The sequence below is a fragment of the Nomascus leucogenys genome, chromosome 17 (assembly GCF_006542625.1).
Source record: "Nomascus leucogenys isolate Asia chromosome 17, Asia_NLE_v1, whole genome shotgun sequence".
Taxonomy (NCBI): domain Eukaryota; kingdom Metazoa; phylum Chordata; class Mammalia; order Primates; family Hylobatidae; genus Nomascus; species Nomascus leucogenys.
In genome coordinates, this window is record NC_044397.1 from 10,375,499 (window position 1) to 10,402,298 (window position 26,800).

A 26,800-nucleotide genomic window follows, 5' to 3' on the forward strand; every position below is an offset into this window, starting at 1 on the left:
TTATGGCAGAGGTCACACTACAATCTATAATTTTTGTGGTCTAATGGGCATATTAATAATTCCTAATATATATTGGGCCACATTTAAACAATTTTATCTTTTAAATCATATATATATGATTATATATGTATATATATGTATATACACACACACATTAGTAATGTCTATTTTCATTAATTTACAAAAATTAATATTGCTTTGTGACTAGAATATATCTTTCTAAATAACATATGTATGATTTTGGGGTAATAAAATAAAAACACATGAATGATATGTCTTTTGCCATGTAAATTTGCTTAGAAATAAAAAGTTATACAAAGCAAGTTCTAGGAATTACATAAAATTGTAGTGCTTCCAGTTTTAAAATAATGGTAGTAGAGGTAGTGAGACTGCAAAGAACTGAGTGTCCTGTATTGTGATAGTAGCAAAATAAATTTGAATGATTTAGGAAAGGTGTAAGAAATTTGGCAATTTATGATAAAGGACTTGTACATATTCAAACATTTTAAAGTAACAATGTCAGTCTTTAGTCTTACTAAAGAACCAATGAAAAATTAGGCCACATTTGTAGACAAAGATGTTCACTGTGATATTATTTCTAATATAAAAAAACATAAATTCTAAGATTTGGATAGTAGTTAAGTAGTTAAATAAGTATATACCTAGAGTGGAAGATTATACAGCCATTAAAGTGGTATTTTAAAAAAACTGATAGAAAATAATTATGAAATGGGAAAAAGTAGGCTACAGTTTTGCCTGTAAAAACGATCTTCAAGAAGATCATGGAAAATATGTACTTTTTGCACTACAAAAAACTTTCACTCACTTGTTGTAAGATCTCTGAACAGAATCTAGTTTGAGGCACTAAGAAGGATAAGACACGAGTTTTACAAGAGCTTCTATGAGAGCAACTTGAATTCTACTAAAATGGAAGCAAGAACAAACATCAAGTATATGGTGAAGCTTGGGTGGAAGAATGGCAAAATCACTGATGCTTTACAAAAAGTTTATGGAGACAATGCTCCAAAGAAATCAGCAGTTTACAAATAGATAACTTATTTCAAGATGGAAAAAGAAGATGTTGAAAATGAAGCCCATGGTAGCAGACCATCTATGTCAATTTACAAAAAAAAAAAAAGTTAATCTTGTTTGTGCCCTAATTGAAGAGGATCAATGGTTAACAGCAGAAACAACAGCCAACACCATAAACATCTCAATTAATTCAGCTCATACAATTCTGACTGAAAAAGTAAACGTTGAGCCAACTTTCCACTTGATGGGTGCCAACCCATTGCTCCCAAATCAGCTGCAGATGTGAGCAGAGATTTCAATGGAAATTTTAACCAAGTGGAATCAAGATCCTAATGCATTTCGTTGAAGAATTGTAACAGGAGATGAAACATAGCTTTACCAGTATGATCCTGAAGACAAAGCACAATCAAAGCAATGGCTACCAAGAGGTAGAAGTCATCCAGGCAAAGCAAAAGCAAACCAATCAAGAGCAAAGGTCATGGCAACGGTTTTTTTTGGGATGCTCAAGGCATTTTCGCTGTTGACTTTCCTGAGGGCCAAAGAACGATCACAGCTGCATATTATGAGTGTTTTGAGAAAGTGAGCCAAAGCGTTAGGAAGAAAACTCCTGGGATGCTTCACCAGAGAGTCCTTCTCCACCACAACAATGCTCCTGCTCATCCCTCTTCTCAGACAAGAGCAATTTTGGGAGAGTTTTGATGGGAAATCATTAAGCATCCATATTACAGTCCTGATTTGGCTTCTTCTGAATTCTTTTTGTTTCCTAATCTTAAAAAAATCTATAAAGGGCATTTAATTTTCTTCAGTTATAATGTTAAAAAGACTGCATTATATGGTTAAATTCCCACAATCCTTAGTTCTTCAGGGATGGACTAAAATGCTGGTATCATTGCTTTAAATAGTGTCCTGATGGGGCTTATGTTGAGAAATAAAGTTTATATTTTTATCTTTTAATTCCATTTAACATGAACTTTTCAAAGTATCCTTATGTATTTGATTCCATCTTTCATATTAATATGTTTTTCTTTCTTTTCTTTTTTTTTTTTTTTGAGATACAGTCTTACTCTGTCACCTAGGCTGCAGGGCAGTGGCACAATCTTGGCTTACTGCAACCTCTGCCTCACCTCCTGATTAGCTGGAATTACAGGTGCCCGCCACCAGGCCTGGCTAATTTTTGTATTTTTGGTAGAGATGACATTTCCCCATGTTAGCCAGGCTGGTCTCAAACTCTTAACCTTAAGTGATCTACCCGCCTTGGCCTCCCAAAGTGCTGGGATTACAGGTGTGAGCCACTGTGCATGGCCAATATATTTTTCTTGTATAGAGAAAAGAAACAAAAGGACATGCAATGATACAATTATGTGTATTGGCAGGAAATGTGAATACTTCATGTTTTCGTTTTATTTACACTTTTATATATTTTCCAAATACCCTACAGTAGCTACTTATTTCTGTTAAAAATGCTATAGAGTTATTAAAACAATATGTGAAAAGTAATTTAACATATACAATAAACCTAAAAACAGTTGAGTTTTTTAACCTTTTAATACACCAACAACTGGCTAATATGCAGAAAACATATGGCACATATAAAATATACTTTCAAAATCCATGTTGATTAGCGATATTTGCCACAGACAAAGCAAACTGGATAAAATTAAACTAAATTTAATTGTTTATCTTAGTAAATGTATCTAAATGAATGTGTTTTTAAGTTTGGTATTGCTCAGTTTGATAGAATATTTATAGCAATTAAATAATGAGTCTTAATAATTGTTCTAGCAAGGGGCCCTTTCTCAATTATTCTTTGCATTCTGCAGCTCTGATCTGTGTTCAGTATGCCCGCCAATTCCAAGTGATTTCCAATGGCATGGAGCTAAAGGAGAAATGTGCTGAGTCCATATTCCATTTAAGTGTCCACTTACATAACTATATGTAACATCATAGAAAATGATGATGCTACTGTCCAGTAGACAAGCTACATACTCTAAATTTACCAAAAAAAAAAAAAAAAAATTGTATTTGTTTTCTTTACCTGAGAAGTAAAGCCAGCTTTGCCATGAGCTCTTCACAACTCATATCCTCATTCTCCCTTCATAAGAATTCCATCGGGGATCCAAATCATGGCCTTTGAATGGTTTTCTTCCACATAAGACTAATTGCCCTATACAGGAATCAAACCTGCAATTGTAATCTCATTAGCACCATATTCTAACCAATGTGCTTCCATCAGTAGAACGTTGACCGTAAGTGGCTTTAAGGAAGAAGATACATGCCTGGGGTAAGGATAAAGTTTAAGGTTGTAAGGAAAGTACCAGGCATTAACTTTTTTCCTTCAAATGCATTGTAGCAAGTTGGCACACATTGAAGTCCTAACAAATAGAGGATGAGAACTTGATTCACTGACTGCACATACCGAGATTTGGTTCTGGATTTGCATCTGAATAGACGCCCATCTTTCGAACAGAGATAAAACTTTGTAAGAACAGTTCCTGAGATGATGCTGATGTCAGCTATTGCATGCTGAATTCTTACCAAATGATTTGCTTTCTGTTACCTAAATAGAGCAAATATTCAGTATTCAGTATTACTTGTTTTATTCTCTCACATTTTACCCTAATGTCTAAAATATTTTTCTTTCTTATTCAGTTATTCTTTAAATCAATTTTTACATTTATTTCTTGTAAGACTTCATACTGTTTATGAAAGGGTCTAGTAATTTCAATATGTGAGCCTTTTGCCGGAAAGAATAAAATGAGTAGTTTGAATTTACATTAAGCTTAAGAAAATAATTTTCCATTTGCTGATTTCTGAATAAGTAAATAGGAGTCAGCTAAATTGGTTAGAATATGGTGCTAATGAGATTACAATTGCAGGTTTGATTCCTGTATAGGGCAATTAGTCTTACGTGGAAGAAAACCACTCAAAGGCCATAATTTGGATCCTCGATGGAATTCTTATGAAAGGAGAATGAGGATATGAGCTGTGAAGAGCTCATGGCAAAGCTGGCTTTACTTCTCAGGTAAAGAAAACAAATACATTTTTTTTTTTTTTTTTTGTAAATTTAGACCAGGAAATCTCATGTCAAGGAGAGTTCACGGATATTGGGATCAAATGAGATTACACTGATACTATAAAATGTTTTTTATAGACTTGAGTGGCACAAAATCAAAAGGATAGTTCATAAAATTAGAGTTAAGGATTTTATCCTAGGATTGCTTGGGACTAAGCAATAGATTAATTTATGGAAACACCTGTTTTGCCCATACAAATCCAGCACTGTGGTGTCTGTGGAATTATTCATAAACCTGTCAAAGAATGTAAAAGTAGATAGTCATGGTAAATGGCAGACGCTTATGTCCATTACAAAGCTAGTTTAAGGTTTCATTTTTAGTTGTCTGCTGACTGTTCAATCTTCAGAGAAACTTCCAGTTCACCTTAATTAAATTAGATAATGCAATTCATGGGTTGTTTCTGGACCACTGCTCTTCTCACTCTAATGGTAATCAATGAAAAAGTATGAGGCTTACTTATAAAACAGAAAATAAAAAGTGCATATAAAATTTCAGAAAAGCAGTTCTTGATTACATGGGCAGTATACTAACTGGCTAAAATTGGTTAACAGTAGAAATCAGCTCAGTATAATAGTTGCTATATTTTTTTAACTCCTTCTTTACTAAAAACTATTTTGCTTTGAGAAGATTTTCTTATAACTCCTCTCAGCAAATCGTATCTTCATTCAAAAATACAAAAGCTTGCTTTGTACTTGACCTGAGGTTGCTGCTACTAATCTCTTAGCCCTAAAGAGAAAGGCAGGTTCTGAGTATTAGATTTCTTTTTAGACGCACTGAAAAAAAAAACCTTAACAATAAAACCCCAAAGTAGCAAGTGATGTTTTAACAGAGAGAAGGAAATTCAACTGAGGAGAGTCTGCTTGTCTCTATTTCACAAAAACAATTCAAATATTCATCAAATATTTAATATATGTATACACCAGACTTTGTTTTGTTAGAGGTTCAGGGATTAGAAATGAAAAGCTCACAATAAACCAATTCCTGACTTTAAAATATTTACAATCTTTTAATATAGATAACCAAGAAGATTAAGGGTTTTATATATATATATATATATAAAGAAGTACTTATATGTCATATGAGCAGGTAACCTATGTGGAGGCTGGTCACAGGATTGAAACATGAAGTAAATCTTGAAGAGCAAAAAGAAGTAATAAAGAGAGACAAAGGAATGCTAACTAAGTATGATCAGATCATTATGGCTGCAGCATGACATGTGTTTCTACTGGTTTCACAAGGCTATGATAGGAAAAATAAACATAACAACAACAACAACACAGCAACAACAAAATAGTAACAGTGGCTAAAGTTACATAGTTTCTATTTTGTGCCAGGCATCATTCTGAGCATTTTACCTATATTAACTCATTTAATCTTCTCAACAATAACTTCTAAAAATAATACTATTATTTCTAATATTTTACAAATGAGTATATAGAGGCCTATAGAGTTTAAGTGACTTAAGTGACTTGCCAAAGGTAACCCAACTAACTATTGAGCTAGAACTTAAACTCAGACGCTTTGGTCAGAGTTGAGGATTAAAGAGGTAAGTATAATCTTGTATATCACAGTAAAGTTTGACATTAATTCTGAGGATGATATAGAAAAAATAAAAAACTTAAAAAACAAAAACAAAAGCAAAAACAAAACTCAGGTTTATATTTTAGAGAACTCGCTTAGGCAGAAGTGTTGAGGATGGCTTGTAAGGAAATTAGATACTGTCAGGGCCATTGGTAAGTTCTTAAATCAGTCCTGACAAGAAATCACAAGGGCCTGATGGAAAGCAGAAGGCAGATGACAAATATCTCTTAGCAGAAAAAAACATTATGTTGAAATTTTCAGCATTTCTAACAATCTTCTAGCTAGAGATAGTATCACAGCCAGTTAAATTGCGGTGGTGGTGGGGGAGGCGTGTCTAAAAAATAAATAAGAAAAATGGGAAAAACTACAAATAGGCAAATATAATTTAAAATGATGGTAAATTTTGTTCAGAAGACAAAACTGATTCTGCCTAATCCTTGCTTCAGAATAGTATTGCTAGAATACGCTGACTACATAGATAGGCCTAGAAAATTTATGAAGGTTTGTGTTGTGACATAATCAAGTTGTTTTTTACAAGTCATTTGTTTGGCTAGAGTATTCTTTAATCACATAACATAAAAGTTACTTTGTGATAAAAATATCTTGATTGCTTAGTAAAGTGAGAAGATTCACTAGGTAAATATGTTCTGAAGAGGGTCTAAAATTTAAGTCATTACATCATGCATTTTACAAATAAGTTTTCAGATAAACTTGCTCTATGATGGGTGTCATTTCCTTAAGAAAATAAAGAAATTGAAGGTAGTTTAAGATCAAAACAAAATATACATATATATTCCATACTGACAAACAACAATGGAAGTGGCTTTATCCTCAGTATAAAGACAAAATACTAGCAACACATCATCCCTGATGCTGTAATCTGTTGGCAGAGGAACTTTTCAGCATTTTGCTTTATGCTTCCCTATAATTTTATGGTTTATCAGTTGATGCTTAATCAGTAGGACTGTGTTAACTAACACTCTTCAGTGGCTCATCATTAAGAATTCTTTTTCAAACTCCAACACAAACAGGAGGACAATTTGAAGTAAAGACCTTCTCCATCTGAAGTATTTGTTTCTTGAAGGATGCTTGATTGGCCTTAAGCATAGTGAATGTAATAAAAACATTTGAAGTAGATATGTGCATCAGTTCTAGGGGTCTCTAGCTGAAATCTATTTACTTACTTACCTCTAGAGGAAAATCTCTAACGTTTCTCTGAATTTTCCAAGCTATTTTAGGTTAGCTCCAGCTGAAAACATTACCTTTGTTTCCCAATATTATTTTGATGGCTAAATGCTATATCATTAAAGATGATGGCTTGTAAAATGAATGTGTGAATGACAATAATTAAAAATAGACAAATTAGTTTCAAAATTATCAAAATATTTATACTCAATTTTTTACTAAACTTTTGGTCTATTTCTAAGTAAAACATAAAAATCATAATGATAAGATAATGATCATAACAAATTGTCATAGTTTATATTTATTAACCAGATCCTATGACCTATTTTACATTTCACCTTTTCTTCATAACAAATTATAGTAGTTTATATTTATTAACCAGATCCTATTACCTGTTTTTACATTTCACCTTTTCTTCATAACAACCTAATTATTATTTTCATGTTAAGGATGAAATGACTATGGCTTGGACAGTTTCAGGAATTTATCTATATTTCCAGTTAGAAGCCAGGATTAGCTGCTTGATTCTAAAGTCTACATTATTAATCATTATTCTGTGCAGTTTATTTGATGACAAACAAAAACTAAAACTGGATTAAACTTTAGCATATAGAATCACTAATACTCAGTTTGCCAGTTATTAAGTTATTAAGTCTCAGCTCCAAATAAACTCATTTATACTTGGCTCTGATGCTGGGGCTGGGACTGTAAACTAACTTTCTCCTTAGCCATATGCATCCATTGAGATTCTTTCAACAGGGGACATTAAAGAGAGATTGCAAGGCAGGAAGACAGAGGTCTTCCTGTTCTCTTGTAGGATATTACAGCTGTCTGACAATCATCTAATGTTCAAAAATTAACATCATTTTATTCATAGAAAACTGCAATGATTTTGCTTATTCAGTTCCAAATATTTTTCTTTTACAAAATGGGATAACTGAGATCCTTTTTAAAATGTGGTTTAAATGTCTTAAAAAGTACCTTGTAAAATATTTATTAATTTTGAAAATTATTTTAAAGTTTAAAATAAACCACATGTGGCCGGGTGTGGTGGCTCACGCCTGTAATCCCAGCACTTTGGGAGGCCGAGGTGGGCGGATCACGAGGTCAGGAGATCGAGACCATCCTGGCTAATATGGTGAAACCCTGTCTCTACTAAAAATACAAAAAAATTAGCCAGGCGTGGTGGCGGGTGCCTGTAGTCCCAGCTACTCGGGAGGCTGAGGCAGGAGAATGGTATGAAGCCGGGAGGTGGAGCTTGCAGTGAGCCCATACCACACCACTGCACTCCAGCCTGGGCGACACAGACAGACTATGTCTCGAGAAAAATAAATTAATTAATTAATTAAACCACATGTAATAGGGAAAAGCAAAGTAGATAAGTTTATAGCAGCAGTAACAATAAAACTGAAGACTGTACATCTATAAACCAGCAATTCTTTTTTATTCTTTTAAAAAATATTTAAACTTTTTATGATAGTCGTTTTCAACATAAAAAAATTAAGTAACATAAATGTTCAATTACCAAATATAATAACTAAGGGCTTTATGCACATAGTTTCATGATCCCTTCACAATACGTATCTGTCTCTTGGTATTGGTTAGCTACTAATACATATTACCGTAATTTTCCCCCAAGTTAATAAACATTTGATCCACTAAGTTTTAGTAAATAATTATTTTCATTCCAACTATTCTTTTCTTAATACCACCTTTATCTTATTCTACTTTTTTTTTTTGTTTTGTTTTGAGACGGAGTCTTCCTCTGTCTCCAGGCTGGAGTGCAGTGGCGCCATCTTGGTTCACTGCCACCTCCGACTCCCTGGTTCAAGTGATTCTCCTGCCTCAGCTCCTGAGTAGCTGGGATTACAGGTGCATGCCACCACACCCAGCTAATTTTTGTATTTTTTTAGTAGAGACAGGGTTTCATCACATTGGCCAGGATGGTCTCGATCTCCTGACCTTGTGATCCACCTGCCTCGGCCTCCCAAAGTGCTGGGATTACAGGCGTGAGCCACTGCACCCGGCCTCTTATTCTACTTTTTAATATTCACCAAGATCTGTTAGTGGAATTTCTCTTCTATTCCACTCATCTTTCTGTTCTTGTGGCAGAACCACATTCTCTTAATAATGTATTTTTTAAGAAATATTTGGCAAATTTTCTATTATTCATTTTTATGTCAGTTTTACGGTTTTAGTCTTGACAAAGCACACTATAATCATGCCCTTCAATTTTTAATGATTCTCCATTTTCTATTGAATAGTCTTCTTAGAGTGATAGCAGGGTATGTAAGGCTTCCATAGTCTTGTCCTGCCTAATCTTTTAGGGTTCGTCTTCTACTCACTCACTTTATACATGTTACATTCCAGTCAATGAAATTTGATGTTTGCAATGTATACCATTAAACTTTCACCCATACACTTGTTCTAATTCCCCTGCATGGATTAACTTTCTCCACCATCCAAATCCAACTCATACTTTAAGGCCAAGCAACATGATTATTTTATCTATGTGTCTATTATGCCACATGCTACTTATACTGTAGATATTTATTTGCATAATGTGTCTCCTGTATTAGAATATAAGGCCCTTGTAAATTCTGTCTTATTCACCTCCCAGAAATACTAGCACTTGCATGCCTGAATGCCTGAGTATATGTAATGTCTGTCATAAATCATAGTACGTGGTTTTACTTCTTTCTTTCCTCACCCCACAAAGTTTAAAGTTTTCTTTATCAGCTCATCGAGTTTCCTACCTAACACTTTTCCCTAAGCATTCACTTTATTTGCCATAAGTTCTATTTCTAGGATGGTAATCCACTTTTCAGAAAACCAAATTATATTCTAAATCATCTTTCTAAGAAGTATTTAATTTTAGATAGTCTCCTTTTTGCTTCAAAGTCATTCATTCATTGAACAGATATTAAATCTCTACACATTGTACTCTATTTTTATTATATGCCATTGATACAATGGTGAAAAATAAAGACTCTTTAAAGAAAATAATCACATCAAAAAATCTGCCAGCAGGGGCAGCATGACTTATATGAAAATAGAGGTGTGCAATGCTTGCTATTGGTATACAGAGGAGGGAGAATCTACATTTGCTTCAGGGTATAAGGAAAGACATCATAGAGTTGTGTTGCTTGAACTATGAATGAATAGAATTAGTATCTCTCTTTTTTTTTTTTTTTTTTTTTTTTTTGGTGGAGTCTCGCTCTGTCACCCAGGCTGGAGTGTAGTGGCACGATCTTGGCTCACTGCATCCTCCACCTCCTGGGTTCAAGTGATTCTCCTGCCTCAGACTCCCAAGTAGCCGGGACTACAGGCGCCCACCACCATGCCCAGCTAATTTTTGTATTTTTAGTAGAGACAGGGTTTCACCAGGTTGGGCAGGCTGGTCTCGAACTCCTAGCCTCAAGTGATCTGCCTGCCTCAGCCTCCCAAACTTCTGGGATTACAGGTGTGAGCCACTGTGCTGGGCCTAGTATCTGTGTCTTTAAGATAATTTACTCAGTAGAAAGAGTCTAGATTTTTTTCCCAGTTGTATTATTTTTTTCCCACTTGGATCTAAAATACATTTTTGTGAACAGGATATCAATGATTTCTAGGTAGCTCTCCATCATGTCTTGAGTATGTGCTCAAACTCCACATACACTGAACACCTCATGATGAAATGCATAAGCTTTCCAAATGTCTACTTTCATGCTGTTATATAGGAAATAATTCACCTTCTCCTTAGAGTCTTTTCTCCTTAGAGTCTCTAATCACATGTCTGTAACTTGGCCATTGATAAATTTGTGAGTGTTACTATCAAGAAGAGGCACTTTGAAGATCTATTTCAGATTGTTATAGGCTTCACACAAGTCTATTGTTTTTAGAAAACCTTCACCAGCTCTATCACACTTAAAAATATTCCTTTCTTTTGTTCCTCCCCTTTTATTTCTATTTAAAAATTTTTAAAGATTATTTTTTAATAGTTAAGACACCCACATGGTTCAAAATTTAGAAGATACAAAGTGTATTAAGTGAAAAATTTTCTTCTCATCTCTTCATTTTAATTAGCCACTACCCTCCAAAGATATCCAGCATAACCAGCCCATTGTGTAATCTTCCCAATACATCCTTTATATATATAGATTCACCCATATTCCTTTTTATTTATTATACAGATGGTAGCATATCATACATGCTGATCTGCCCTTGCTCTGTTCACTTAATATATTTTGTAGATCTCTCTATATCAATTCATACAGAACTATATACTGATTCTCTTTTATGGCTGTACATATAGTTATGCATCACTTAATAATGGAGACACATTCTGAGAAATGCATTGTTAGGTGATTTTGTCATTGAGCAAACATCATAGAGTGTACTTACATAAACCTAGATAGTATGGCCTACTATATATCCAGGCTTTATGATATGGTCTGTTGTTCCTAGGCTACAAACCTATACTGCATGTTACTGTACCAAATACTATAGGCAATTGTAACACAATGCTAAGTATCTGTGTATTCAAACATTTCTAAACATTAAAAAGGTACCGTAAAAATATATTATAATCTGTGAGACCACCATCATATATATAGCTATCAAAGACCAAATTGTCATGCAGTATATGACTGTTATGTTGCACAGATGCATCATTTCATTAATCAGTCAGCTATCAATGAAGATTGAAGGATGCTACTCCTTTCTGATAAGTAATTTTCTTTTCACTTTTTCTTATCACTAGTTAAAGGGAAAAGAGGCATTTTCATGGTCATATAATCCTATAATTTGCTTTCCCATGCAACCCAATCACAAAACAGATCAAAGCAGGACCTTTGAGACGATTTATTTTGAAATCCTGAAAACTGGGTAGTGCTTATTTTCATAGTTGACATATAATTGCATACACTATGTAATCTTGAGCTACTTATAACTAATTCTAGGCTATAGACTCTAGGCTAGAATTGTATCCATTCCAATTTAATGTTCTGTACAGTCTCAGGAAATGATTACCACTAAGTAAATAAGGCCAAATAAATAATAGAAGACATTCAATCTATGGGCTTGGCACAGAATTACAAAACTTCATTGTGATTCTAGTATAGCTTCTAAATTCTGAGAGTATTTTAACTTCTTCATGATTGGTAGCAATTAATCTGTTATGAAATTGTGCCCACTGCATATCTGCCCAGGAAGCCAGGAAGTTCTTGGTGTTGATGTGGTAGTTCTGTTGCTTGGTGGATATTGTTAAGTCTCTGTCTCCTTCACCAACCCAGCACTGAAGATGGGCAAAGTAAGGATTTAAAGAAAAGCTAGAAAGGAATTTGGAGCAAAAAAGACACCTAGAATATAGGAAAATATATGGGTGTAGTGTGTAAATGGAACCCATGCATACAGTAAAGATAACAAATTGCACTTGAAATTTTAATACAATGAAGGCAATGACCATTTCATAAGTGTTACGAAGTGGATGGGCATCCAGGAATGTGGAACGGCATTAGAGAGCGCCTGTGATTTTTAAAATTGCAATTTAGCAAAAGAATGTTCTGGAGTGAGGTGGTCAGTGCTGATATGAAGAATGAATAAGCTATTCAAGAAGAGAAATTGAGTGGGCATTTTAGTTGAGGGAAATTTCTTGGAAATGCGATACTCAAGGGAAGAGTAAGTTTGGTCAAAACGTAGAATTTGTGTCAGCAGGTAGTGGATAATGATGCTGGAAATGTAGGTTGGCGATCACATTTACTGTAAAGAGTTTTTAGTGTTAAGCTTCTTTATTTTGACATTATTTCATAAAATACATCAGTTATTGGAGGCTTTAGTCTAACAAGATGAAAGCTTAACAGTAAGCTTTTTCACTTTTTGCCAGTGTTCAGGAACCGGCATAAGCCTGGCTGGTGGTCAGGTGAAGGGAATCCTTGTGGTAGCCAGACACTCTGTAGGTACTGATTTAAAGTATACGCACCCTTGAAATTTTCTCGAAAAGTCACCCATATATACCTGTCAGGTCTATTCACTGCTTGTAATAATTTTTATAATAGTTGAGTGAGTCCATGATTGGGTAGAAAGGATTATGAAGGGAAAATTTAAGACGTTTCAGTGTGTCAATAATCTTAACTTTAAAAGTATCATGAAATAGTTTATATGTTATAAAGCAATAATACAGTTTGAATTTGTGGCTCTGCTCAAATCTCATGTCGAATTTTATTTATTTTTTATTTTTATGTATTTTTTTGAGACAGAGTTTTGCTCTTGTCACCCAGGCTGAAGTACAATGGCATGATCTCAACTCACTGCAACCTCCGCCTCCCAGGTTCAAGTGATTCTCCTGCCTCAGCCTCCTGAGTAGCTGAGATTACAGGTGACTGCCACCCTGCCCAGCTAATTTTTGTATTTTTAGTAGAGACTGGGTTTCACTATGTTGGCTAGGCTGGTCTCAAACTCCTGACCTCAGGGATCCACCTGCCTTGGCCTCCCAAAGTGTTGAGATTCCAGGCGTGAGCCACAGTGCCTGGCCTCATGTCGAATTTTAATCCCCAATGTTGAAAGAGGGGTCTAGTGGGAGGTGATTGGATCGTGGGGGTGGATTCCCCCCCTTGCTGTTCTTGTAATAGTGAGTGAGTTCTCAGGAGATCTAGTTGTTTAAAAGTGTGTAGCACTTCCCCCTTTGCTCTCTTTCTCCTGCTCCAGCCATGTAAGATGTGCCTCCTTCCTCTTCACCTTCCTCCGTGATTGTAAGTTTTTTGAGGCCTCCCCAGCTATGCTTCCCGTACAGCCTGTGGAACCGTGATGCAATTAAACTTCTTTATAAGTTTCAGGTAGTTCTTTCTAACAATGTGACAACGGACTAATCCAAGTAATAATTAAAATCCTATACATTCGTGGTCCTACAGTTTTTTTCAGAAAGCATCCAAGTGAATATATCCCTAGAATATTGTGGTTGCTTTTCTTTGGATATTCCCCTTACTTTCACTGATCTTTCTCCTGGGGAGTCACCCCTCCGACTATGTCAGAGGCTAGTCAAAAGGCATTGGGTTATATTTGCTCATCTTACCTTGTTCTTTTCTTTATCGCATTTCTCATAATTATAACTATGGAAAGATTGGTGAATTTTTTTTGTTTAATGCATATCTGCCCTACTAAAATGTAAACTTTTAATAGGTTGTCCAGTGCCTTCCAGGAAACTTTCAGTAAATATTTGTTAAATGAATGAATGAACCACCATGGTTTTTTATTTTTCGTTTCCATTATAAAAAGATAAAAATAGGATGTAGAAGTTATGTAAGACTTTGTTTACAGTTATTTCACTAATATGCTTAAAACATGAAATGAATTAACACTTTAAGAGTGTAAAACAGAAATGAGACAAAGTCTTGCCATAAATGTCATATGGAATTCATTCATGTACTTGTCTCAAACTCGACACTACTTAAAGGCTTAATGCCGAGAAACAAGTAGGTACTTCAAGATAAAGTTCAAGGTATTTAATTACTCCAAGAGTAGCCCAGTGGTTGCTCAGCCTCACTGACTTTTTTTTTTTTTTTTTTTTTTTTTTTTTTTGCCACTGTAGATGTGTGAATTAACATTTCTGAGAACTGCCTTTAGGAGCAAAAAGTTTTCAAAATTTGGAAATGACTGAACTGATTTTATATTTACATTACAACTAGAAGTCTAATGCAAATTGTTTCATAATGTTAAAAATCTTTTTTGTGTTTTGTAAATAAAATGTATTGTTTTTATCTTGGTTTTGTTGCTGTCTTTTAAGTTTAAACTTTAAACTAAAATCAGAAATTTTTTTAAAAAGCGTATTTAAAAGCTTACGTGGAAGCAACTGACAACTTGAGATTTGAACACTAGGAATTGCAATTGAACATCTTACGTATTATTATAGCTAAAACATTACCAAATTATTTAAAATTATAAAGTGATATTAATATAAATATTTTTAAATATTGAGTTAATACACATTTTTTATTTGCTTTAATTTGCTATTTAATAATACGCAATCAGAAAGAAAAAAACAAATTTTGCCCCAATCATACTAATAAAAATCAATTAGGAGTTCAACATACCCACTTTAAAGAGTTTTCTGGATTTGTGAATTCAAAGTCCATTTCCATTTACTTCTACCACACAACACCTTATACGGTTAGTTAAAAGAATAGTCATTTTTATTATGGCTGTATTTTAATTTATTAAAATACATCCTGAAGTTGGTTGTCTCATTGATTTGTTAAATGTCTATTTTAAATGGGTTCTCTATTGTTCTACTCTAGGAATTTAACAGCAAACCAATTTAAAAAAATCCAAATTATCCAATTTATAGTTAATGGTCTCACTATCCCAGATAGTATGGTAGACTTGCTATCAGTAAAGGATTATGGTTCTAACAATCGAAGGTTATTAAATAACCAATAATTAATTACCTCATTGGCACCAACTTCTTCCTATGAATCATTCTTCCAAAGATTTTTCTACTCTTACCCCAGGAGTAAGTAATTTAGCACATGAATTAAAAGTCTCAATAACATTAGCCAAAAGATGATTAGTAATATCGTTCAAGACTTATTGATGCTCATAAAAATATAGCAATAGGCAAACACTCCCGCCTTAATAATGAGCACAGTATGTGCAGGTTTTTTTTTTTCCTTATAAGTCAAGTTCTATCTGAGATCCTTGTGTAGCACAGAGCCTCTTATCTGTCTGCGGTTACTCTAGGGAAGAACATAACCAGAAAATCTAGATATGGCCAAACTGAGAGGAGTGCCAACTCCAGTCCCCCAATTCATAGAACAAATACAAAGGAAGAGAATTTGCTGCAAAGATCATTTCAATGACACCCTCACACAATTTTTTTTCTCATTAGTTATCATTTACAGTGGTGATATAAAACTGGTCACATTGAACCCACGTTTTAGAAGAAGTGCCACTGAAGAATATCAACCTGTAATTGTCTGGTCATTATTTGACTAGCATTTTAATAATTTCTAAATAAATTTTCTTGCCTTTTGGGACCTATGTCTTGATAAATAAGCCCATCTGGTTTTCAATTTGTTCAATTAAGATTGACAGAGGTTGAGAACTCCTTTGCAAAACTGCATCTTCTATCCTGAGAGTCCTTATAGGCTTTTACCAGGGACTATTAAATTGTTCCTGTGGGGCTATTGTGACATTAAGTGGATGTTTTTCTCAGAAAAATTCAGAACCAAGGTGAAATGATGTTTCCAAAGGAACAAAAGCCATTTTGTCTCTCTCGGACTGTCTCTCTTGCATGCACAAACACACACGCACACAGGACACACATACACACACCACCCCCGATCCGCCAGTATTTTATTTAAACTTCTAGTAGTAGAAAGGAAAATCAAGTTAATTTAACTGTGGTATCTCCAGATTCCAGCCCAGCCACACACTCTCAGTTGGCTCACTTATTTCCTCTACCTACATTGTTATTTTGTTGCTCTTCACTGGGGAAAAGAAGAACTGTAATTTATTTCGTCTTTAATATAGGGCATTGAGATGTTTCCTAAGTGTTATGTTCTCTTTTACTTTGCTTGTATCAAGCATACATCTTATGGATTTGTTGGGAACAGTGAAAGGGGGAAAAAAACCCATGCATATTTCTGTGCTTATAAAAATTAAGAATTCTGTTTTTTATGCAATTATCATGACTAGTTGAAATAAAAAGTTTGTAAAAGGCTTTTAATTTTAGGTAACCACTTCTAGTGTTGCCAGATTTGCCATCAAATATAGAAATTCAATTATCTTCCTCTTAATATGATATGCTCATTTTTTCTTTAACAAAGATTTTGTTTTACTGCTAAATCCTTGAGTCTCATAATACCAAATAAACTAGATCACTACACCTTACTACTCTGACTGACATTTTTTCCCTTCCAAGAAATAAAACCAATAGTGCTATCTTTTAAAAAAAATCTTTTCTGGGGCAATGGCTTAGGGGAAAATGTGGTGATTTTTATCACAGAATATAACATCTAGAGCTGATTTTAAGATTTGTTTCATTTAAAACATAATGATGTAAGCATCAAATAGTAGACAGTAAAATCAACATGCAACTAACGCAGTCAGAATTTTTCATTTGCTAACGAATTTAGCCAAGTTAATTGTGGAGTTGAGAAAGAAAAAAGCAGGTTAATTAAAAGCAATGAGAATCTCATCATGTTGCAATTATGGGAACTACAGAATTCTTTTAATATAAAATGGAAGCAAAAATAAAAGTGTAACTACCAACTCAAAAAACGACCAACAAAATTCCCCAGGTCTTACATACAGACCGAACAGGCTGTTTTTGTAATTATTTTAAATGGAGATACCACCCTCTTTTCCTGTTGAAAATGTAAACACTCTTCAGAGAAGTAACACACTGATTTAAATTCATATGAAGTTAGGAAGTTATAAAAGAGTGATAGTGGGTCCTTTCTTGACAGCGGTTTTTAACAGGGGCAGCATGATGGGGATCTGCAGGGAGAAGAAATAATTGACTTGGGGCAATTAATTGACTTGGAATATGACTTGGAATATGAATTGAATCTTTTCCAGAAAGTTCCTTATAACTAATCCTGAAATTCCAGATGACTCCTACCATCTATCACATCAACTTTAATACACTTTCTCAATTTGTTTCCCAGAATAACAAGCCCGCCTCTTTTCTTATATTAAGATCTGTTCCCATTCTTTAAATGTCTGATCTCCTACTTCTTTCAAAGTACTTTTTCTGGTATGCTTGCTATATAACACAGAAAGATATTTTAAAAAATGAATTTTAGGTCATGGCACAGAAAGCAGGAAACAAAGCTTACTGTATCAATTTCATAAATCCCTGATTTTTGCATACCTTTTTATTAACATTTTAATAGAAGAATACTGAGTTATTACTTATTGCTATGTTTTAATTCTTACAAACTTAAAAAAATCCAATAAGGAGTTATTGAAGAGACTTTCAATTGACAGGCTCCATTCTTAATCTTAAAACCATGTGTTTCTTCCAGTTTTCTGAACGAAAAACATCAACGTGTCCTATAAAAAGCCTTGATACATTAATAAAACACAAGCTTTGGTGATGACCTGACAAAAGCCATACTTCAGGTCAGGGAATTTCTGTAAATTGAGCAATCCTGCAACATCACTTTGCCAAAGCATGTGTAGACCTCAGTTCTTCAACATGTCAATACTGGGCTTTGTTATAAAATCAGAGCAGATGGTAAGAGCAAAAGGGAGCAGAAGTTGCACACACCTTAAGTATAAAGCCTAACACATTTAACTTTAGGCTTTCACACTTGTCGGCACTTTTTTTTAACCAAAGACAGACTACAAAACATTGTTAATATTTAACAGGCAGTTGAAAACTCATATACTCCTTGGTTAGTATACTACTAATTCTTAAAAGTACAGATTTTTCACTGTATCTAGTAGAGAAAACATGAGCTGTTGGGTACTTGGGAATCCTGTGCTCTCCATCAGTGGCCTCTCTCTAAGGTCATCAATGGCCTCTGTAAGCCCCGGGTTCTTGTTTCTCCAGTCTTTCTTCTTCCTAATCTTTTTGTTGCATTTGTCACCTCAGAATCTCCTTTTCTTAGCCAAGCCTTCTTCATATAGTTTCAAGGACAGGCACAATCCTGGTTTTGCTGACTTCTCCAATCTCCCTCAGGTTCTTTAGCTATGGGCATGGCCCAAGGCTGACTCCTTAATTAACTCTTCTTTTTATCTCTTTTGTCCCAATTCAATCTAGCCTGAAGCAGAACTTCTAAGAAGGAACACCCTTCCCCAGGAAAAAATCCTCTATTTTAGTAGTTGGTGATCGGTACAGTTGAGCATCTTGCTTAAAGATTGATTTAAAATTCAAAACGTGGCTTTTGCTGAGACATCCTTAGCATATTCCCACTTTGGAGTTTTGGCACTTCCTTTTCCTTCTGTCTGGAATACTCTCCCTTAGGATACTAGCTCATTCACTTTTTTCAGATATTTGCTTAGATACCTCCTGCTTCATGACGCCTCTTCTAACCATCATATTTAATATTGTAACTGTTGCTCATCCCTCCTGATTTCCCTTCCTCTGCTCAACTTTGTATTTTTGTACATTTCTAAATTCACATTATACATTCTTAATTCTCTTTATTAGATATTGCTCTTTTTGTCTGCCATTTTCTTAGTTCCAGCCATTATAACAAAATATCATTAAAAAGGTGGCTTATAAGCAACAGAAATGTACTTCTTTTTATTATTATAAGTTTTAGGGTACATGTGCACAACGTGCAGGTTTGTTACATATGTATACATGTACCATGTTGGTGTGCTGCACCCATTAACTCGTCATTTAACTATCGCAAGGAGAAATGTACTTCTTATAGTGCTGGAGGCTGGAAGTTTGAAATCAGGGTGCCAGCATGGTTGGGTTCTGGTGAGAGCCTTCTTCATTGACACAGAGTGTCAATGTTTCATCATATCCTCATGTGGTAGAAAGACAGGGAACTGGCTCTTTGGCTTCTTCATATAAAGGCACTAAGCCCATTCCTGAGGGCTCTACCTTCATGACTTCATTACCTCCCAAAGGCTTCACCTCCTAATACCATCACACTGAGAGTTAGGATTTCAACACAGGAATTTTGAGGGGGATACAAAACTTCAGTCCATAACACCCTGATAGAATATGCTTTATTTTGTTCACTGATGTCACAAAGGCCTAGAACAGTGACTGGCACTTTGAAGGGGATCAATGACTATTACCCTAATTGAGTTTAAAAACTTCCTTATAATATCCACTACCTTCTTTCTCTTTTCACTGCCAACAGCCTAGTCTAAGTTTCTTCTCACGGTAATTAGCCAATTAGCATGCTAATTACATTTCTTTCTACTCTTCTCTTTAATCCATCTCCTTTACTGTTGGCTGATTTTCCTCTTCAAAGCCCAAATTTATCTTCTCATTAACCTTCTCAGAAACCTTCACTGTAAGGCCAAGTCAAAATTCCTTATTCTGGAACTTAAGGCCCTGCTCAGTATGACTACCAATCACTTCCAGCCTCATGGGCACCCACTCCCAAGTCAACTTTAGCCAAGCTGGTATTGACTTTTTTCATTTAAGAAATAGGTGACCTCCTAGTCCTAGGTCCTATGTGTGATAAAAATAATTTACTGTCAGTTTAGGCAAATGAACTGGAAGAATAAAAGCTTAAACAACATTTGTACTAAAAAAGAAATCGAGACCACAGAAGAAAGACACTTGGCCAATTTACTCAGGTACATGTGGTCCCATCACTGAAACGTCTCTTTCTTCTATACTTCCATGTCTGGAAAAGCAAACTGTACCTATATTTAAAGGTTCGAGTTCAACTTGCTCTGTGATTGATTCTATGCTTTTTAAAAGCCATAATTCCTTTTAATAAACATTAATATGAAATGTTTTGTCTTCCACAAATATTCTGAGGTGCCTTTCCTCACCTTCTTTCCCTTCACCATACGAAACATTGATTTATGGATTACATATGCCTTCCCATCCCAAAATTCTAAGCACCATCTTTTCCCTGAAGGCATCCCTTGCCTCAAAGCTAGGATAAAACCTGGAAGGAAAAGCCTAGGAAGGGATCTGGGACTCTGGGGAAGGGGTATAGGGCTTATACTTTTGATTGGTAAGAAAGCTGGCGAAGCCGGGCATGGTGGCTCACGCCTGTAATCCCAGCACTCTGGAAGGCCGAGGTGGGTAGATCACCTGAGGTTGGGAGTTCGAGACCAGCCTGACTAACATGGAGAAACCCTGTCTCTACTAAAAATACAAAATAAGCCGGGCGTGGTGGTGCATGCCTGTAATCCCAGCTACTCAGGAGGCTGAGGCAGGAGAATCACTTGAACCCAGGAGGCGAAGGTTGCGGTGAGCCGAGATTGTGACATTGCACTCCAGCCTGGGCACCAAGAGCAAAACTCCACCTCAAAAAAAAAAAAGGAAGCAAGCAAGCTGGAGAAAAAAGCAAAATGGCACCTCTTCTTCACCGCCTTCTCTAAGTGTATCAAAGTTTCACTTTCTCATCACTTCCCATCCACATGAAGGTTGTTAAATGATGATGAAGCTTTTGGTTTCTGCATTCCTACGTCTGCCACCAATGCTTATGAGATTATTGTTCTAGAAGGCCCTCCCAAGTAATCCTCCTTATTTATGCTTTCTCTACTCCGAATTTTTGCTGTACTTTACTGTGTTACAAACATTAAACAGTTTAGAATTTGATAACATTTTACCTTATCTTTTTGTCTTTGTCATATACATTACAGAAATTCCTAAAGACAGAAATTGTCTACCCCACAGCAGTGGTTGTCATCTTTCCCTTATCAGTAAAGCCAATGGTACAACATTTAAAAAAAACAGATTCCAGGGACCCAAGTCAGTTCTGAAGAAATTGAATTACTTGTCTAGCTTTTGTAAGAAATCTATGTTTTCAAAATGTCTCCCAAATGATTCTGATAATTTGCCAGATATGGGTATCACTGCTTTACAGAGTTTACCATGGGCTCATTAAGTAGAGAAATCTCAAAACACCTTTCAACTTCAAAATTATTTACTTTAAAATTAAAAACGTATGACTAAAGCTTGTGATTATTAATTTGCCTCATCTAGATTTTAAAATCTAACATTTGATTTTATGAGTACCATAAAATATCTAGGAAAATTTTAGAATTAAAAATACCTGAAATTTCAGCACATATGCTATTTTATGTAGATATAATCATATCAAACATACAGTTATAGATTCTCATTTTTCTTTGACATAGGTTTATTTTAAATACTTCTTACATGTTGTCATATTTTAAAACAGGGAAAATAACATTCCATTGGAATGGGGGTACTAACTAACTTCATCATTTTCCTATTTTGGACTTCTTAGGTATTTATTGTTTTCCCTAAAATATAAATATCATAACTGATATCTTTTATATAAACAATTCATTGAATATAGACGCAACTGTATTGCATTTGATCTATTTATTAAATATTTATTCTATTTTAAAATTATACACTTCATTCTTTTTTTAAAATGCTGTAATCTTAGACACAATTTTTTGCTAGTCTCTCCAATGAGTTTGTTTTCTAATTTTCAGACTCTTAGGACAATCTGCAATCAAGGATACCACTATAATGGGCCATAAAGTTACTCAATCTTGTTGGCACATTCTCTTGGTTTCCCATATTTAGCCCAGATCTCCCTATTCCTCTGTCTCAGGAGTACTTCCTAACATAAACCACACTGAAGGGATAAAAATTGTAACTGGTACATATCAGTTTCTTAGAGTGTAGCCTATAGATCACCAGTAATACAACAACATGAGGAGCTTGATAAAAGTGGAGAATCAGGGACTACAAAATTAATCAGATATTTAGTTCTGAAGTCTAGGAAAATGAAATTTAAACAAGGATCCAAAGAAACTCTTCTGTATACTAATGTTTGAAAATCCAGCATTGTATATACCATGTCATCAGCAAATTTGCAGCATAGATTTAAGGTACTTCCAATGCCAATACACTTCTTATCATCCTACTTCTTTCCCCACCCAACGCTCCTGCACTGGAGTCCATCTTTTATAGAAAGTAGAGAACATGTCTATTTTATCTTTGCATTTCTGTCACTGTTGAGACTCTATTTTGCACATAAAAACTGCATAAGAATGTTAGTTGTTTAATTTTTAACCAGATCCATACTCTGTTAAGTTAGTTTTGATCATTACACAAAATTACTTGCATGGCTTGAAATGGTTTACCTATTTTTTTCTTAAATTATAAAGCTTGTCTGGTATCTTTGGAACTTTGTTAAAATATTTCTACAGTAACTGATGTAGGGCTTTGTATATATTCACAAAATAAATGTGTCAGGCATTGTGATATATTTGAAAATGGAAATATTAGAGGAGTGGTCCTTACGCTGGAGAAAGTAGCCCTCTACCAGTGAAGTTGGTATCATCAGAAAGGTTCACAAAATAATATAATCAAATCTAAAGCATGCATCAAACATACAGAAAAATGACTATAATGTGAAAGGCTCATGAAGAATTTCTTTTCATGACTACATCTGCATGGCCAAATTTAACTGAATACAAAAATTGAGACTGCCTAATTTGATGTGGCTCATATATAACACTGTAGTTCATGCCAAAAAGCTAACTTTGAACAGCATCAAACATGGCCTATTTTAATATCAAGATCTATAGAATATACATATTTAAACAAGCCAGAATCTTTTATATCTTCTGCATATTTTTATTTCAATGGTGTATTATTAAAAGAGTCTTTGCCTACTATGACCTCTTTCTATAACAGAGAATACTAGGTACACACACACACACACACACACACACACATCTCTATATACACACACTTGGATATAACACACACTAATCTTGGTGCTGTCAGGGAAAACCTCAGATTCTTGATCACTGTTATTACAAAGTAAATACTGAAAAAATTCATAGTAGCTAAGAATTCAGAGTCTTTTGGGCAGTCACACTCTCTTTTACAGTTTATTATGTTAGAACATGAGACCATGAAAAACCACAACATACTTATTAGAATTGCTAAAACTCTAAGCATTGACAAAACCAAATGCTTGTAAAAATGTGAAGCAACAGGAAGGTCCTTCCAGTGCCGGTGGGAATGCAAAATGTTACAATTACTTTGAAATACAGTTTGGCAGTTCCTTATAAAACTACACTTTCTTACCACTTGATCCAGTCATAATACTCCTTTGTATATACCTAAATGAGTTGAAAACTTTTGTCCACACAAAAATCTGCAAACAAATATTTATAGTGACTTAAAAAAGTAATTCCCAATTTGGAAACAATCAAGATATGCTTCATTAGGTAAATGGGTAAACTATGTACATCCGTCCAATGAAATATTATTCAGTGATAAAAAGAAATGAGCTATTAAGCCACAGAAAAACATAGATGAATCTTAAAAGCATATTGCTTTGTAAAAGAAGCCAAACTGAAAAGGCTACATACTGCATTATTCCAACTATATGTCATTCTGGAAAAGGTCAAACTATGGAGGCAGTAAAAAGATCAGAGATTGCCAGGTTTCAGTGGAGGGAGAGAAGAGGAAATAGGAGGAAGACAGGGGATTTTTAGAGCAGCAAAGCTATTCTATGTGATACAGCAGTAATGGAAATTTGTCATTATATGTGTGTCAAAACCCACAAAATATCCAATACAAAGACTGAAACCTTATGCAACTATGGACTTTAGTTTATAAGGCTCTATCAATATTGAGTCATCACTTGTAACAAACGTACCATGTTAATACAAGACGTTAATAACAGTGAAAACTCAGTGTGGATTGAGGGAGAAGATTATGTGGAAGCTTTCTGTGTACTTTCCAATTAATTTTTCTGCAAACATAAAATTACTCTTTTTTTTTTTTTTTTTTTTTTTTGAGATGGAGTCTTGCTCTGTCTCTCAGGCTGGAGTGCAGTGGCGTGATCTCGGCTCACTGCAAGCTCCGCCTCCTGGTTTCATGCCATTCTCCTGCCTCAGCCTCCCGAGTAGCTGAGACCACAGGCACCTGCCACCACGCCTGCCTAATTTTTTTGTATTTTTAGTAGAGACGGGGTTTCACCATGTTAACCAGCATGGTCTCGATCTCCTGACCTCATGATCTGCCCGCCTCAGCCTCCCAAAGTGCTGGGATTACAGGCGTGAGCCACTGCACCCAGCCCATAAAACTACTCTTAAAAAAGTCTGTTAATGAAAAAAAAAGCAAAAGCAAAACCAAAGACACAGAAGTTGTTAAAACTAAGCCAAACCAAACAAAGACTACAATTCTGGTCAGATGAGACAACTTCTAGAACTGTAACTGCAGTCTTTTATGGTGATACCCCCTAGTTTCCCAGTTGTTACTTCTTATTCCCGAGGTGGTACCTGTGGTGGTACCTGTGATGATACTGGAATAAGGTACAGCAGAAATACCACAGAGTGTTCAGGCCCCATTAGCCTGAAACCTACAATTCTTCAATATTCAGTCTGGCTTTGAGTCAGGTCCAGAACCTGCTGAGCACTTCAACTATTCAGCTATGGGTGGTTTTGCCACAATGCTAGCCATGGTGGGTGAAGGACAGGCAATCATGAATTTAAGAGAGGCACTGGTTTGCTCAGAAACGTCCACATTTACCACTCTTACTTAGCCATTCCATCACCTTCCTTTGGTTTAAAATCCACTTTTTCAACAGTTCTAGGATTATGCCATTAAATCAGATCTAAAACCTAGGTATTACTATTAGAAGTATTAGTAAATTCAAGATTTCGTATTCTCCTTCTATGGGGTGTATTTTTTGAATGACTACTAACATAACAGAATCAGGAGTTACCCAGCCTAGTCCAAATATTGAAGTGAGGCCTAAAAGTACACATCTACCTCAGATTATGGGGAGTTCTCATTACCCTGGGGGCAACATTTTGTCTTGTGTAAATTTCTACAGAACCCTAAGAAAACAAGGGATCCTGCCAGAATTGAGATGTGCCCCTGGGTCCTCTAAGGAAGAGCTTCTTTATCATTTTGTTAACGGATAGGAAAAAGGAAAAGATTCCAAGTTCAAGTTTCTTGACACAAGATCAGGAATACTGGTTAATCTTTAGGTCAAATTAACTTCCACTGAAAATCTAGAACCCAATGTCTTAATTTTTTCCTAAGAAAAACTCCTCTAAGTCCAGACTTCGATCATAGACATGCATAAAAAGCAGCAGACACTGTAGGGCTTTCCAAAAGGAAAGGTTCTATTGCTCACCAGCACAGATCCCCAACACAATGGTTTACAGATGTGCTAATAAGATGCCAAGGCTTCAGCCCTGGAGCTGCTCAGCAGTGCCAGTCATCTCTGCTTGTGAGCAGCCCCCTCAGTGTATCCTAGGAATATTACCATTTTCCATGTGTGTCATGGCACGAAGAATGACAAAACACTTTGCAATCTCTGCTAATGGTGCTTCTATTCCAAAGTGGTCAGACTGATGCTTTGCAATTACTCTTGTTTCTACATATCATCCTACTCCAAATGTGAGGATGATATTTGGTGAGGAGTTATTTCTGATCATATTTCACATGAAAGGTATAAAGCATGAAATACTACAAAGCTATAAGCAAATTCACAGCATACTTAACATGTTGGATAATATCGTCTATTTTTATATCACAGTTTTGTAAATATTCAAAGACTATCAAATCAAAAATAGGAATCGGCTGTTACCCTATGATGAAAATTTCTGCACTCCTTTTAGGGAGCATCCGTGTCTTCACAAAATCCCTCCATTCCTGGATTGAGCAGCTCTTGAAGCGTTTCTAATGGGTCTAAAAGGAAAGAAAAATATATGAGTAACTTCAGAGGCACTTCAGCTGACATTAGCACTTTGTTTCAAGTTGCTCAGATTCTCTTTTTACCAGTTCGTAAAATTTCCACATGTCTTACATCAAATTATTCTGCACAAAACAATCAGCACTTGAAGAACACTTAATTTGAAAAGGAATTTTCTTCCTTTATATCATTATAATCTCCTCCTTATCCGTTTATTCAAAGACAGATGTCTTTGAATAAACGATGTCTTTACTGGTTATAAAGTCATTTTAACAATTTTCCACAATTATTTGCTTACTTTCCCTAGACATTAATTTTATTCTGCGGTCTCACTTATAATAGCAAGTGTTTCCACAAGAGAAGTAGAATATTGTTAGTTCTAAACAGTCTTGTCTGTGGCTTCCTTAAGACTGTCTTGTTACTTTACTCTGCTATGATAAACTAACACATTTGGCTCCTAATCTCCTATGCCTAATTTTTTCTGATGTAAAAATCCATACCAAATCCCAAAGTACCCCGTCAAGTCTATAATAATACTGACCAGAGCCAGTGAAAAAGTGTGTTCTGTCAGCATGTTCTATAAGATAGCGTTCC

General features: G+C 35.1%; 1 protein-coding gene across 1 annotated transcript in view; it reads right to left on the minus strand.

Annotated features, from left to right (window-relative positions):
* Window positions 1-26,800, minus strand: part of B3GALT1 (beta-1,3-galactosyltransferase 1) — a 581,131-nt gene that overhangs the window by 351,760 nt on the left and 202,571 nt on the right. Inside the window, exon 2 of the mRNA XM_003266206.3 lies at window positions 26,102-26,202. The gene's annotated coding sequence lies outside the window, so the exon portion shown is untranslated. The remainder of the gene's footprint in view (window positions 1-26,101; window positions 26,203-26,800) is intronic.